General features: G+C 43.7%; 1 protein-coding gene across 12 annotated transcripts in view; it reads left to right on the plus strand.

The window, feature by feature from the left end:
• The window catches only part of baz2ba (bromodomain adjacent to zinc finger domain, 2Ba), a 69,753-nt gene that overhangs the window by 7,172 nt on the left and 45,874 nt on the right, over positions 1-16,707 (plus strand). For all 12 annotated transcript variants that reach the window (XM_037790615.1, XM_037790592.1, XM_037790676.1 and 9 more), the window contains exon 2: positions 8,637-8,679. The gene's annotated coding sequence lies outside the window, so the exon portion shown is untranslated. The remainder of the gene's footprint in view (positions 1-8,636; positions 8,680-16,707) is intronic.

Below are 16,707 nucleotides of genomic sequence, written 5' to 3' on the forward strand. Positions count from 1 at the left end.
TTACCGAACAATAAGCAGTGTAAAGTGCAAGTGGGTCACCCCGCGTTGACTTTCAGGAGACAGAAGACAGAGCGGCCAAATTTGGGAGGGAAAGACGATAAGCTGCTTCTTTGCCGTTCGTCCCCTGGGCCTCTATTTATCATTCAATGTGAGAATTTCCTTGATGAAAGTCAAGGTTGTTTGTGCTCGCTCTGTCTCGTTTGGATGCCTGTTTTTCCATCAGCAAGGTGAAAAGGTTGATTTTCCCTTCCAAAGAGATGCATTGTTTTGGAAAGTCCGGGCTAGTTTCTTTTAATGAAGTCTCAAAAGGTCCTGATGATTTTTTCCACTTCAAGGCTGTTGTTGTTTTCTACATTAGCGAGGAGGCGAAAATACAGATGTACTTCTTGTTTTGCTGAGCCGTAGAACAGCATGCATAAGTCCTCATAATTCAAGTTTGTCTCCATCACATATTCATGCGGTAAAGACACACAGCAAAGAAGGTTTTCACTTTATGTGAGCTTAAAGCATCCTCTTAATGTAATCTTTATAAAACCTAAGAGTGACAAGAAACAAAGAATATGGAAACATTATGAATGTATTTCTTCTCTTGAAAAGAAATCATCAGTGTTATTGTGCTTTATACATTCAGGGTCTCTAAACATTAGCTGAAATAGGCTGGATTGGAACAGCATAAACATGATGTTGTTAGTGATTTTGTTTACTAAGAAAACCAAACAAAATGTTTTCTGTCGTTTTTCTCCCCTCCCTGTCCGTCTTGTCGAGATGCCCGTCATTTTGTCTCAGCAGGAACTTGATTATGGAAATGTCAATGAAGTCTGGAAAACCTGCTATTTAGTTGGATGTTTACCACACCTTGACATTCTCAATCTGTAGCAGGGGGCCTGTATTTACACTTTTCTCTACAATTCACCCATGCTGGCTGTGCTCAGATGGGAAAAGGATACTGGGAATGGAAAAGAAATAGGAAGAACGTTTGGGATGTGGGAATGGGAATGATATTGGTTTCTCTATTGGTGTGCCTCCTGGGTCAGTGGGGTTCTTGATGATACTATAGAATAGCTTGTAGCAGGCAGGGGAGCTGTGAGCCTCGGTGGGTGTTAAGACGCACGTAGACACACAGACACAAACACACACTTGCTGTCAGAACACAGGCATTTACGCATAGGGACAGGACACACACATACACACACACACACACACACACACAAATGCATGAGATTGCGCCTCGACAGCCCCCATTTATTGATCTTCTTCAGCATTTAAAATCTGGTCACTCCTGCCACAAAGGCTTTTTATTTTAGCTGCGCTGGCAAAGCCTGCTCCAAGCTAAGCCAGAATTTTAAATATTTAACTCCTACAGAGCGCCATGAGAAATGACAAGGATAGAGGAAAAACAAATAGGAAGGCAGTTTTGAGCTGTGCAATAGCTATATGTGTGTTTGTTCAGAACCTTGTTTTATGTAAACCACACCGGTACAATCAGCTCTCACCGTGTCGGCTGTGTAAGCATTACCGTTTAGAGAGAAAAATCTGCATATACAGCGCCTAGTACTTTCCTTCATGACATTTTTATCTTCACGTGCATCCTTTATTTATCTCCAGAAAAAGTTGCAGAAAAGAAATAAGCATTCAATCTAAATTTGACTTAACTCAGTACTGACCTACATGGCATCACCTTGTTAGCAGCGCAGGCTGAAATGCTAACAGTCATTGGATTAGTCATTACTGGACGTGGGACAAGCTGCTGTTTTTAGCATTTTAAAGTTAAAAATGGATACCCCTGTGTGGAGAGGCGACTCAACGATGTCTAATCCACAGAAGCCCTGTAGCACGCAGTCTCACAGTCATTACCATCTCTTTCTCTGAGTATAGTGTGTTTCTCTCTCTCTGTTCTCACTTGACACAAAACCAGGTATTAAAACATTTATTCCCCCTTTTTCTCTTCTTAGGAAGTGTTCAGTTAGTCCCAGATGGTGTAGAGGAAATGATCTGACTAGCGCTGTTCACACTACATTTCGAAATAATTTGTCCTGAAAAGGTCAAAGCACATTTCGAAACACTTCCACATTGTAGTGGAAATTTATGTTGCATTAACTTCACTTATTAAAAAACAGCACCAGGCAGCCAAACCACGAGGGCTTCCACACGCAGTCGAACCTGCTGCTGTTGTTGTTTTTCTCTTGTCCAGCTATGAAAGCCTAGCCCCGCTTGGTCTTTTGGCATTGTCCCGCTTTCCCCCTCTCTCTCTCTGTGTCTGTCTGTCTCTCTCGCACTCTGTCTGTCTCTCGCTCTCTTTCGCTTGTGCTCTCTCTTTCTGAACGATGACACTGAGAGACAGCTGTAACGTGAGACGCCTCTCGATCCTGGCAGGGGCTTCGAAAGCCGAGGCAGAAGGGAGGGAGAGGGCCTTTATCTGAGACTGGGGGCGCTGACCTCCCTCATTCCCCTTCTCTTTTTCTCCTCCTTTCTCTCCCTGTCTCTATGTCTGCTAGCATATCCTATCCTCCCCCCACCAACAAAAGCCAAGACTGCACTCTTAAAACAAGTGCACGGGAAACAATGTCCCCCCCATAGCAAAAACTCGGTGAATGAAATAGTTGCTGCTGTTTACACCATTTATATTTGCATGTTGCTTTTTCCTCATCTTTTGTCTGAGTGAGATGGATGCAACTCATGTTGGGTTGTCAAGACTTCACAGCATATAGTGAGTGATAATTGAGTCGAGTGACATATGTTTGTGATATGTATAAGGACACTTTTTGTGTGCGCACTGTGCATGCGTGTGTGTGTGTGATGTAGATGGAAACATCCACACATCCTCCAGGCTACGGCTGCTAAATCCTCTGTGAGAGCTCCCGTGTGTAATCCAAACATTTAGAGCTAATTTAAGCATGCAGGCAGGAGCAGCATCCTTTAGGAAACAACAGCTCTCTCTTGCTCTCTCCATCCTCCACTGTGTGTGTGTGTGTGTGTGTACTATGTATGTGTTTGTGTGTGTGCGTGTGTGTGTGTGTGCATGTCTTGTTGTCGCTGGAGGGAAATGAAAGCACTCAATCACTCACCTGTCAGAGTACTTCAAATTCTGACCATAACACACACACACGGACACACACGGACACACACACACGGACACATATGTGCATAGACACTTACCCCGGAGGGTTTGACAGGACTGGCCCTTTATTGACTCCCTTGATCAAGGAGACAGCAGATCCATTTAATAGAAGCTCCACACACACGTACACACACATAGGCATTGGAATCAAAGTGGAATCACATCTGCTGTCCACACAGCTCCACTATAGCATTTTCCCCTCATACAACAGAGCTGGCAGTCATTGAAAATTGTGGCTGTATTGGGTGTTGAATTAAATCTTAAAAGCCAATTCTAACACCAAGCTGTTCTCATACACCGTTCGTAGCTATACCATCGAAAAATAATGCACTATAATTCATATACAGTATATCCCACAAAATCAATTTGTATGTAATCCACATAAACCAGGTAGTAAAAAGAGCGACAAACTTAGGAAGGAAGACATTTTTGTTAAGATACGCCACTTCAGGTGTTATTTAAACCCAAACCACAATCTTATCCTAAATCTAACTTAGTAGTTTTCGTCACGTAACTTCCGTACTAAAGTTACGCCACTTCAGGTGTTATTTAAACCCAAACCACAATCTTTTCCTAAACCTAAGTAGTTTTTGTCGCTTAACTTCCGTACTTAAGTTACACCACTTCTGGAGTTATTTTTACCCAAACCACAATCTTTTCCTAAATCTAACTAAGTAGTTTTTGTCACGTAACTTCCGTTTTTAAGTTACGCCACTTCCGGTGTTATTTGAACTGAAACCATGATCTTTTCCTAAACCTAACTCAGTCGTCTTATAACTTCCGTACTTACGTTACGTCATACCTGGAATTATTCTAACTAGGGCTGTCAATCGATTAAAATATTTAATCACCATTAATTGCATGATTGTCCATAGTTAACCGCAATTAATCGCAAATTAATGACACATTTTGTATCTGTTCAAAATGTACTTTAAAGGGAGTCAAGTATTTAATACTCTTATCAACATGGGAGTGGGCAAATATGCTTTCTTTATGCAAATGCATGTATATATTTATAATTGGCAATTAATTAACAACACAAAACAATGACAAATATTGTCCAGAAACCCTCACAGGTATTGCATTTAGCATACAAAATATGCTCAAATCATAACATGGCAAACTGAAGCCCAACAGGCAACAACAGCTGTCAGTGTGTCAGTGTGCTGACTTGACTATGACTTGCCCCAAACTGCATGTGATTATCATAAAGTGGGCATGTCTGTAAAGCGGAGACTCGTGGGTGCACATAGAATCCATTTTCATTCACATATCTTGAGGTCAGAGGTCAAGGGACCCCTTTGAAAATGGCCATGCCAGTTTTTCCTCACTAAAATTACCGCAGCTTCATAGCGTTATTTATAAGCTATTGTGACATGGTTGGTACCAATGGACTCTTTAGGTTTTCTAGTTTCATATGATGCCTGTTTTTCATTGCGGGATATGCCAAAAGTGTCCTTGTTTGTGTCTTTACACCAAAACAGCTCTGACTCACCTCTTCACCACATCTTGTGTTATTGTATGGAGGGTAATCGTGTCACGATACAAGCCCAGCCTGGGTTATATAGGCTTGTTCTGTTGGCCTTGGCCCCCGTGCTCCCCACTTGGCCATGTTTTGTGCTGAGTGTTTTGGAAGGCCAGTTAGCCAAGAGGGTGCTGGGAGGAGATGTGACAGCTGTGTTGGTCACGGCTACTCTGACCTTCACACGTCATCTTGATGGATCATCAAGGCCGTAACGATACACCGGACCTGTTGTGTGTGGGCCTGTGCTAGCGTGATTATCCACTGGCAATGATCTGATCACATACTGTACTGATATCATTGTTCCAAATGCAACTGTGGTGGACAGCCACTGCAGCGAGGCCAGGTCGACTGTATATCTGAATGAGATATATCCTTGCAAAGAAAAGCAAGGGAAGGAAGTGGATTGGCTAATGCAGCAACGGGCTCTCTGCCATTAAGAGAGGAGTTATCATGGCAACACAACAACACACTACACACAGACAAAAAAGACACACAATCAAGCCTGCCTGGTATTGCGTATATTCTACCTCTCACAAATGGATTGCGCTAATGTTCTGAGCTTTTCGCCAGTCTCAGAGCGCTTTACTTTGTGTGTGCATGTGGTGTAACCCGTTCCCTTGAGATGGCACTTGCTCCATCAAGTCAAGGAAGAAACCATTTAGTGGAATGACAAACACACACATACGCAGTCAGCAGCACCGGGAGGCTGGGAGGATTTGAATTGCACTTAGACAAACGTTTCTCACACAAGTTCTTTATTCCTCCACCCGCTCCCTACTTTGCCCTGAACATACACTTACTCACATACAAAGGTAGTTGCACAGAGATTCCATTTTGTCAGCTTTCAGCCCCAGATCATGTAACAATAAAAGATGCTGCCCTGCAGTTAAACACTGCCAGTAAATCACAGGGCAAAGAAAGCTGGGAGAAGCACTTATTTTTAAGCAGCATGAGAGACCACACTGGGGGGAAGGGGTAGAGACAGATAGGGTAAGACAGAGAGAGAGAGAGAGAGGAAGAGAGAGCTTCTTTGTGCACTGTGTACTGGCATTGTGTGTGATGAAGAGATGAATCACTGCTATTTAGGGATTGGTTTCCTGCAACTGATTGTGTGACGACTCGGTGGCGGACAGACTGTCAAGACTTGCCTGTTTTGTTCTGGGGGCTTCAGGAAAATGTCTGCGGCCAAGTCTCACTAGCTCACTACGGGGCCCAGTGTGCCAGAGATCAACAGAGACAACAGAGACAAACACCTCACCAGTGTTGCTCTTCTAACAAGGCATCAAATATTAAAAAGCAAGGGATTTTAGACCAATCTCAGTATGTGTATTTTCAGAGTACACTTGTTTTCCGTGCTCAAATACCAACAGAGTTTTTTGTGAAGGAGGCTCAAATGAAACATGGTGACCTTTCTTTCTTTTTTCTTTTCCTTCTCTTTGTCTTTCCCTCTTTCTGTGGCGGGTACCTTTGTATTTAACCCTGTGCAGATGCTTTTATGAATCCTAAAGTAAAGTCAACATCTGTGTGGCTGAGGCAAGGGAGGTAGATTAGTGAAACCAAACAAAACAATTCAGGGAGACGTCATAACAGTTCTGTTGAACACTGTCCATGTGCAAGCATGCCCGGAGTGTAAATGCAGGTAATTATAACTTTGCAGATAGCACTTGTTTTTTCCATTAGTGTTTTTGCCTTTTTAAAGTTAATTAGATGGAAATTACCAAGTAATGATGGCTATAATAAAACTGACATTTTGATTGTTACTCAAAAAGTAATAAGTTCACTAACATAACTTCAGGCAGTAATTTGTTGTATCACTTTGTTCATTATAGGCTATAACAAATAGCTTTGTGTTACTTTATATGTATTCTCTCTCATTAAATGAATCCTTAGGTAAACCTTCTTTTTGCTTGTGTGATAAAATGGGAAAATCCTAATAATTATTTCACTTTTCAAGTTATGTTTATTCTCTTATATTGTAGACATCCTTTTGAAATTTTATAAAGTTTGTATATGTCATATAGAGCTGAAACAATTAGTTGATAAAAAATAATCTGCAACTATCGTGACAATCGAGTAATCGTTTATACTTTTCAAGCAGCAACAGTTGTGAGGATTTTCTTTTTTATCTTATGCAGTAAACTACATATCTTTAGGTTTTGGGTTGTCGGTCAGACAAAACAAGCAATTTGATGATGTCATCTTAAAAGGCATCTTTTTCACAACTTTTTGACATTTTATACACCAAATGATTAATTGAAAAATAATCTGCAGATTAATTAATGGTGAACAGTCCAAATATCACATACTGACATGATTTATGAGGAAATTGCAGTTGAAGAAGACTACAGACGTTATGTCTTAGGGAGAAAAAAAGTGTGTGTTTTGTGATATTTGATCCATCTGCCATTGATGTAAAACTGGTAAGATCTTCCAGTAAAATGAGGTTAATAGACTAACAGCCTGATTCTCAGTCAGGCAAATGATGGCAGACAGCACTGGCTTTCTTATCCAGTGTAATTCACCTGCCTCGTGGCTGGCAAATCATTTTCTGTGCTGAAGCCCTATGAGCAGAGATCCTTTAATCATCCACTAATAGGCTTTTATGAAAAAGCCGAAGATGAATTCAGCCTACCTGGCTCTCTGTTATCATTATCACTGCGATGAGTTATCAAAGTATTTGTGTGTGTCTGTAGTCGGTGCTTGCATGTGTGTGTGTGTGTGTCAGTTTGTCAGTCTGTCTGTCTGAGAGTGTAGATAATGACGGGAACCATTGCAGTTCGATCGGTGTAATTATTATCAACACCGCCAGTCGAGGAGATTTCTGTTCGGTGATGAATTGAGCTGTAATGACAGATGTGTGTTGCATTATGTGCCACAGACTTTGACATGACTGGAAGGCATCTAGGAAGACAAAACCACTTATGCTCATGAACTGCTATATACCTTTATTTTAACACGGGAGTCACAACAAGTGTCATTTACAGGAATTACTAAAAAAACAGCAGTGAAAATTACATCTATTTTAAATTGTGCGCAGGATTTGGTCACTGATGTAAACATATATAATTGTAATAGTTGACCACATTCGTGCTGCTGAAGTGTCCACCAGACTTGAATTTGTTGCTGGTGACCAGATGGATGTGTTTACTGTCAACAAAACCTTGTTAGATAGCTACCCACACACGCTATAACGCTGTCTGTGTGTTGGTGTGTCTGTGTGTCTGGAAATGTCTATCTTCGCTATGTCTGAGTGCATGTGTATGAGGAGAAGTTTGTCTGGTTTTTGATACCATCTAACCATGCTGACACAACTGACAGTGTAGCCGAAAAACTCTTCTTCAGAGTTTTGCATCAGTCAGACATCATTCAGATTCAAGAGTAAGTGTAATAAAAGTTGTAAAACCTGTGTATGTTTGCTTGCTGTAGTATAATATACATAGCAGGGTGGCGTCTGTTATGGTGAGCTGCTCAGATTAGGCTCAGGCTGTAAGAGCACAGGAGGGCCTTAGAGACAATGCATGAGAGATGGGCGTGAGAACGCTGGCGAGGCTTGGTTCTCTGCAAGAACTGTCTTGTGTTTGGGGAAAATATCCTCACTACTCAAAGCTCCAGTGTCTAGATCCATTTCTAACAAACAGGTTTTGCAAGAAAGGGCTCGGGGAGAAAGAGACTTTTTTGTGTGTGTGTGTGTGTGAATATCTTTCTGTGTGTGTGTGTGTGTGTGCGCTGCCACAGCTGTGTTTCAGACGTCACTGTACTTTTTGTTTGATGTGTCTGAAAACCACAAATACTAAGCTGTGTAACTGTAACTTTGATATCCAGGCAGTTTTAGGGGCTTCATCCCCCAGGAAAAACTTTCAGCATCATCACATCACTGCATATAATCTAACCTTTTATTATCATATAAATGAAAGCATACGGGAAAACACATTTCAGTCAGATTGTATTTTTAACCTGAACCACAGTGATCTTTTGTTTCTGCTTTTTCTCCAGGTGTTACAGCAGTTATGTCAAAGAGCTGAAGACATCTCTAACAGTGAGTACACACGATATTCATGTCTCTTCTTTTCCACTCCGTGCCCCTGGTATATATATTTTTGCGTGCTACAAAATAGTTGATGCGTGACTTTTTAAAATATATATTGTCACACACTTCTGCTTTTTTTCATGGCACGCCAGAGCAAACTTGCAGACTCCTCCAGTTTCAGGCCTAATTTGATTTTCATTCATTCAGTGAAAGAGGATGTTTTTTTTTTTTCTCCCCCAATTAAATTTAACAAGAGCCCCTTGAAAAGCAGTTGTTATGATTGCATTACAAATTCGGGGTTCATTCAGTGAATCAAGCAATTAATTAGATTTCTCCCATTCTAATCAGAATATTTGTCTGAAACGTACGCGCCTAATAAACATCCTTTGACTTTGCTATCTGTTCGGAGCCAACGCTGAATGTAAATGGTTGTTAACTGTGCCCTGCAGTGCTTCTGGGTTAGGATCTTGGATAGTGTGTAGTTGTTGCGATGCGCAGCTGTAATCTCCTCCTCTCTCCGTCTCCGTCCTTTTTCCCTTCTTTCATTTTCTCCCCTGTTTCCTCACTCTGTCTCTGTGTGAGAGCTATAGCAGTACTCAGGGGCGCGGCTGCGTCCTCAAGGCTTCGCTTCACACACACCGAGGTGGCAGTTTGTTGTTCCACGCACAGACAATGACTTGCACTTTTCTGTCCTGCCTGACTTGATGGCTTTGTGCCTGTGAGTGTGTCACCAGATCAAATGGGATCTTTTATAAAACGTATACTGAATGTGGAGCTCAGGGAAATACTTGTTTCGCCCGTGACTGTCTTTTTAGCCTTGTATGTTACCAGACCTGATTATATCTAACCGTTACTGCTTCATCCCTGGCTGTGAGTGATACATTATATCCCCCCGCAGGTTGGTGCGAGCTGGTTGTATCATTTGTGATAAGTATTGATGAGTCCTCTCTTGGGGAATCAATTTCTAGGGGGTGGGGGGCGGGGGTGTAGCCTTGTAGATCAACCCCCACCGCTGGCTGTTCCTAACTGGTGTCTTGGCTGCCTGACTTTTCCTGCAGCCCCATAGAGAACAAGCACAGCAGAGCACGGGGAAAGATGGAGCTCATCCAAACAGCCATGGTGTAATTAGCTGACATTTGTTGCTTGGAAGACAAGAGAAGGAAAAAGGAAAGAGCTGCTCAACTCAAACACCCAAAGGAATATGCAAATGTTGAGAGAAAATGAAAAGAAAGAGAATTATGTCTAATGGCATGGAGATATAATTATATTACATTCAAGTATGTGTGTATGTGCGTGTGTGTGTGTGTGTATTATGAACCCATTGAACTTTATGTGAGTGTATTTGTCAGTGTTTTGCCACTAGAAGGCACGAACCACTGGTCTCCAGAAAGGACTAATAGATATATTAGACTAACCAGGGTGCTTCTCTGCTACAAGATGATATCTTTGTCTGCTGTTTAGCGTTCTTGTCTTTAAGATATTCAACTACATCAGCTACGCATAACACAACTGAGCTACACAGCACCCACATGAAGCAGTCATCCACAACCGGGCTCCGGTTCCAGGAAGGTTGTGCGTGTACATGTTTGCATGTGTGTGTTTGTGTGTGCATGCATTTAGGGAGAGAGAGAGAGAGAGAGAGAGAGAGAGAGAGCATTGTAATGCATGTGGACTATCTGTACTTAAGCCAAGGTGCTGCGTGAAGGAGCAGCAATGCTTACGCAGCCCCATCTGCTTGATCCGAGCTTGAAATGCAATGCCTTTTAATGACAAAATACTGAGTGGCTGGGAGGTGTGCAGAAAAGGGAGGTGTGTGTGTGTGTGTGTTAGTGAGTGAGTGAGTGAGTGAGTGAGTGAGGGTGTGTGTGTGTTGTGTGAGTGTGAAATAGAGAGGAATAAAGGGAGAGGGAGAAGGAGAGAGAAAAACATCTCGAAGGTCAGGAGCAGCGGGCGGCCGTAGGGGAGAGACACGTGAGACAGAGATAGTCTTGCGTCAGCCCCACAGCAGTCCGTCTCTTTATGTGTGTGTGTGTGTGTGTGTGTGTATGTGTGTGTGTGTGTGTACGTGTGTGTCCTGTGGGGCCAGCATTTCCATCCGCATCCCACCGTGTGTTACAACGGAGCAGCATGCCAGTGTTTCTATTCTGAGTGTCTTGATCTGCAAGGATAGATAGATGGATAGATAGATAGATAGATGGATAGATAGATGGATAGATAGATGGATAGATAGATAGATAGATGGATAGATAGATGGATAGATAGATAGATAGATAGATAGATAGATGGATTTGTGCACATACATGTCGTACATTACAAATTACTTACGAGGCAGTCAGTCACTGAGCTACAGATAATTTTTTACGTGGCTCCTGTGACAGTGGAAGGGGAAATTACACCTTCTAGCCTGAGGGGAAAGAATTTGTGTGTCTCGCTGCCTGTCACAAGACCTGAATAGGGTTTCATCAATCCTAGCAACTACTATCATTTTCAGCTCTTATTCATGAGCCCTCTTTGTTTCTCACACAGTCTCTTTTTTTCTCTCTCCCATTGCCCTTTAAACTGGTGCTCTGTTAGATTGGGGAAGTGTTAGAGATAACGCCTAAACATTTAGTACTTTGCACTTGCCTCGGAGCTAAGATTGTTAAAAAGCTGCTGCGAGGTTGTCCTCGGGATAGGGGAGCAGCGTAGACACACTCACAGCATTAGTTTGGGCTTACCCATTCATGTCTTTTTTTTACTCCCGCTCTCTCCACACAATCACACACAACACTGACCGTTCCCCTTCTCGCGTGGTCTCAACAGGGTTCAGTCCTCCAGCCAGACTTTTCATTCACCCCCGTCGCCAAACAGCCTCTGCTCTCCTTGTCCCCATGAAGGGCTGCGGTGTGGGGCGAGGCTGCTCTTTTACAGACCCTTGTGCCATGAATCACTGCTTGCACCCGGGGAGCCTCAGTCCACTCGGGGGCTGCCTGCCCGGACGATAATGTGCGTGGTCATGAGGGGGCCATTTTGAATAGAGGGCCAGACAAAACAGGAGCTAAAGAACCCAAGCTGTGAGCTTTCCCAGAGAGGGCAACAATGGGAGTGGGTCTTGTGTGACGTTAATGTGTTTGCTGTAGTAGAGGGGAGATGTTGGACACACAATGCTGAGTTTTGGGTGTCATAATGTAACATAATTGCATGCCCGTAATTTATGAAACATTAGAAGTAGACCTTTAAACCCCCATACATCACAAACCTTTTAGCCCCACACAAACGGGATTGCAATTTGAGCTCCTTGGACTCAGCAGCCCTAATGCCTGTTTTGCTGTTAGGTTTGAAAACAAGACATGGTCAAGCCTCCGCTATCTTGCGCTTATCTACCAACCTAGCAAACACATCACGCTCACTCTATATAATTTTTTATTGCCGGGCATTTCGTTGGATACAAAACTGTTGATGGGTGTCATTTTAGGACATTTGCATGTTTTAAGAAGCATGTGATTTTGGCTAAAATAAAGTTCTGCGGGCTTGATCGGTGCTAAGTGTGTAATAAGGAATCTGTCAAATGGTTTATTGGATTTAAATGGCATTTTACATGTCATGTTTGTTGTCCTTTCTGGTTTTACTGTTGTGTTTACTGAATATATACACTTACGTTTTTTACAGCCTAACTAAATTTGCTAATATGACTATTCAGACCACACACACTCAATCCCTCTCTCTCTCTCTCTCTCTCTCTCTCTCTCTCTCTCTCTCTCCCTCTCACACACACACACACACACACGCACCACTCTCACCCGATGCCAGCTGTTGCCCTATGAGAGCCTCCAGGTTTATTGGGTCTATCTGCTGCGTTTATTGCCAAACCACATCTCTTCAACTGTCTCTATTCCTTGGTTTCTGTTTCTACCATGGCCCCTTGTCTCTTGACATCCTCCACAGCTTCCTGCCCCTCTAACCTCTTCCCCAGATCTTCTTTCCTCCTCCGCTATATTTCAAAAACCCACACACTAAACACAGAGTCCACTACGGACCTGGTTTTCTCACTACAGTGTGTGCCTGTGGCTGGGAGTCGTTTGTCCCTATACTGGGCCTGCGTGTCCCAGGGCCTGTCGGCCAGGCCAGGTTGTAACCTGGATACAGCTGCAGTCCAGAGGAGCCATTAGCAGTGCCAGGAGGCCCCCGTCTCCCAGTGAGGGCTCATTACTGTATTTGTGCAGTCACACTTCTCCTATGAAACACAGCAGTGTGTCTGGTGAAACTAGCCAGGACATTGAGCCTCGGGGAAACCATTACGGCTCCATTTGGAGTTCTGAGAGAGAGAGAGGGAGGTTCATCGAAAGAGAAGAACGAATACTAAGAATGATATTAATCATTAAACACATCCAGCTTTCCCAGTACTTAACTGTGAGAGAGTGTGAGTAGTATCTGTGTTTATTGGATTTTATTTGCTCTTTGTTCAGTGTGTGTGTGTGTGTGTGTGTGTGTGTGTGTGTGTGTGTGCTCTCTGAGGCCCAGTTCAGCTGTCTGGTCTGGTGTGCAGATGGCCGTATTGGGGCCTACTGAATGAGATACCCTCTTTCTTTATCTGTCCTTGTTTCCTTTCCTTTCCCTTCCCCTCCTTTCCTCTCCTATATTTTTTTCTGCTGGGTTTCATTTACCAGTTACATCCCTGGCTGCCTCCTCTCTTTCATCACTACATCTGCTGAGGGCCATCTTGGGCAGAGGAGAGTTTTCCACCGCTCTATTTTCTCTCTCCCTCCTTCTTTATGCGCCTCTCAGGGCTCAGTGCGGCAGCTATACGCGGTGGCTTTGGAATGAAATGTCTCTTAACCGAGCCATGTGCCCCGGAGCTACGGTAATTGCAGGTGAAATTCAGCTTCCTCTTTAAAATGCCATCTCTCATTTCCAGTTACCGGCCCCCTCCGTATCTCTCCCTCTTTCCCTGCCTCCCACCCCTCCTGCCTCGCTCCCTCTCTCTCCCTCTGGCTGTCTTTCAGAGGCGTGTGAATCCCTCAGCCCCTGTCGCGTCTCTCTGCCCCAACAGACACTCCCACAATGCACAGCGCTGATGGTTGCACAGTGATATCAGCCATGCAGAGGAGAGGGAGGGCCGCTGTAGACACATACACACTTAATGTGTGTGTGTGTGTGTGTGTGTGTGTGTGTATGTGTGTGTGTGAGGGAGAGTGCAAAGATAGTATGTATGACAGAAACTGAAAGTGTGTGTTTGGTTGTGAGTGGGAGACAATGAGCGTATACGTCTGTGTGTACACGAGAGGAAAAGAAATGTGTTGTGTGTGTGGGTGTGTGTGTGTGTGTGTGTGTACAGCGTCAGCAAGGCGTGAGCTGTGTAGAGGTGACATCAAGGTGAACACGGCGTGCGGAATGCTCTGCCGACTCGGGAGGCAGCAAATGGCTCTGTGGCAGATGGAGTCTTTGTCAGGGAAGAAAAATGGCAGCTCAAGAGCGTCAGCGAGACCCCCCCAACTCTACCCCCCCCCACTCACACACACACACACACACACACACACACACACACACAGCACTTTCTATCTGTCTCTACCTCTGTCTTTTTTTTTTGCACAGTTGGTCACACACATGCATAGATGTATGCATGTACACACACATGCACACAAAGACAAATGCACATACACATATTGACACACATACATCATCACCCCCCCACACTCCCACCCCCACCCCCACCCCCTCTCCTTAGTGAGCTGGGCTGGCGGGCGTTGACCTTCCCCTGCTTGGAGGGTTCCCTGGCTGTTTGATCAATTATCCCTCTCCCATTGTTTACCAGGAAGCTGGAGTAGAGAGGAGAGGAGAGAGAAGGCTCAAAATGGCCACTGTCAGGTGGAGGGATCCATTTCCCTGCCAGCAAGGGGGTGGGGGTTAGGGAGAGAGAGGGAGAGACGGAGAGACCAGAGCTGTGAAGCATGCTTAGAGGGAAGGGAGGAGCGTCTCTCCCCGGCAGCTGCCATGATATGACATTATACTGGAGGTACAGCTCTGACAGTGGTTACCATTTGTGATGCTGAACGTCATCTGTTAGACTCCTAAACTTTGGACAAGTGAACATTAGTTGTCTCTATTCAAATTCTAAATAGTTTATTTTTCAGTGCACAAATCAATCCCCGTTTGAAAAGTACTGTCATGTCCGCGTAATGCTGCACACACACACACATGTTATGCATAATGCCACAGTACTGCAGGTACACGTCCTATTTTTAGAGTGGAGAAGTGAGGGGGGGTTACATACTCTAAAGGTCAGGTGGCAGAGAGAAAAAAACGAGTGGGAACAAATGATGCACTAAGCGAATGACACTCTGAGGTCCTGCTTTAATATGTATGTATCGCAGGTTGATGGCTGATTTCATTAGCGCCTCTCATTGTTATGCATAGATTGTCCTCCTGCAGCAAAATGAATATTGTATTCACACACACACACGCGCGCACACACACATATTCACACACATAGTACAACAAACCGCGTTTTCCAGGGAATACTGTATGTTTGGATCTTGCAGGGGGCTTGAAGAAAAGGCTGATGTTTCCACGGGCTCTTATCTGTGTCGGCTATAATTAAAACAATTTACGGCGCTGTCGTTTTTACACGGGTTTTTGGCGCTGCTGTGAACAATTCCTGTCAGGTAGTTGGTGTGATTATTTAGGGCTCCTTGTTGATATTAGAGTGAATTATTTTCAAGGCGGCAAAGAAAGGCTATCTTTGTTTACATGACTTGAGCGGACTAAGTCATGTCGTGTCTGAGGGTTCAGATTACGTCACTTCAATTTGAGTAATTCTATGTGTGTGTGTGTGTGTGAGAGAGAGGGAGAGAAGAATACGTTGAGTGCTACCCATTAGTCTATGTGTTTATGTGACTATATGCTCATCCTTCCTCACACAGAATACATATGGTGGGTGCGTGAAAATGCCTGACCGCCTCTTTCTAATCCTCCAAGATGACTGTGTTTCAGCAGGAATTCCAGTCCTTAGTGGGACATGAGCAAATGTTCTGTGTGAGATATTAATAGCTATTGTGGGCGGAAAAGGAAAAAAAAAAGCTTCTGCATTTTTCCATATGTTTTGTAAGGAAACAGTCCAGATGGATTATCTCTTGGTCTGGAGCTTTCTCTTGCCTCAACCAGCTCAAGTCCAAGTAGACTTGCCAGAGACACACACACATAGACACACATACACACACACCACTGAACTCACGCTCCTCCCGTCTGAAGTACAACAGGCTATTACTGATTAACATGTCTAAACTCAGTCAGTTCAGAAAGCCTCTCTAATTCCTTTTCCATCTTGCGCTCATATGAATCATGGGTGACGCGACGGTCTTTATTCCTAACATACCTCACGTTCCTCGCAGTCACAGAGATATGTTTGTCGCCTTTCTATTTGTTGCCTGAGAAACCATGTTGGCTTGTCTTCTCACATTTCACACTTGGTTTCATCCCCTTAACCCCTAATGCTCAGCCTGGATGGGCTGCCTGACCTCTTGAGTCATGGATGTTAGACTCATCGGCAGCACAAGGGCCAGAGTTGGGTTATATTTTGCCCGGTGACTGTAAGCATGGACGAGAGCAAACTTTCTTGGATTAAAGATAAAGATAAAAAAAGAGTCCACGGACGCTCTTTCACAACACATTTGTCATGTTTGATTTTCATTTTGAAGCTATTTGTTTGCTGCTTTTTTTATTCATTCTTTAGACTTGGACTTCTCTAACAACATAATTTCATAGTCCTGGTGAGCCTCATGGTCTCTTGAAGATTTATCAAGTGTTGAGACCTAGACGTTCACACTTGGCCTTGTGCCTTTAATGCGGAAAGACAAAGCAAAAACACCCACACTCACTCCTTCTTTCCTGAGAAACATTATGTGCTGTGACAAAACGTCACATATTCGGAGTTTCACAGCAGGCTGGCATTCCAGGACAGCAAAGAGGAGATAATGTCAGTGCGCTGCTGGTTAACTCACTGTTTTATCCTGTTTCTGGGCCACAAAGCGTGAAGGGTGTCTGTTGATGACACACATGCAT

Source organism: Sebastes umbrosus, chromosome 2 (assembly GCF_015220745.1).
Source record: "Sebastes umbrosus isolate fSebUmb1 chromosome 2, fSebUmb1.pri, whole genome shotgun sequence".
NCBI lineage: Eukaryota > Metazoa > Chordata > Actinopteri > Perciformes > Sebastidae > Sebastes > Sebastes umbrosus.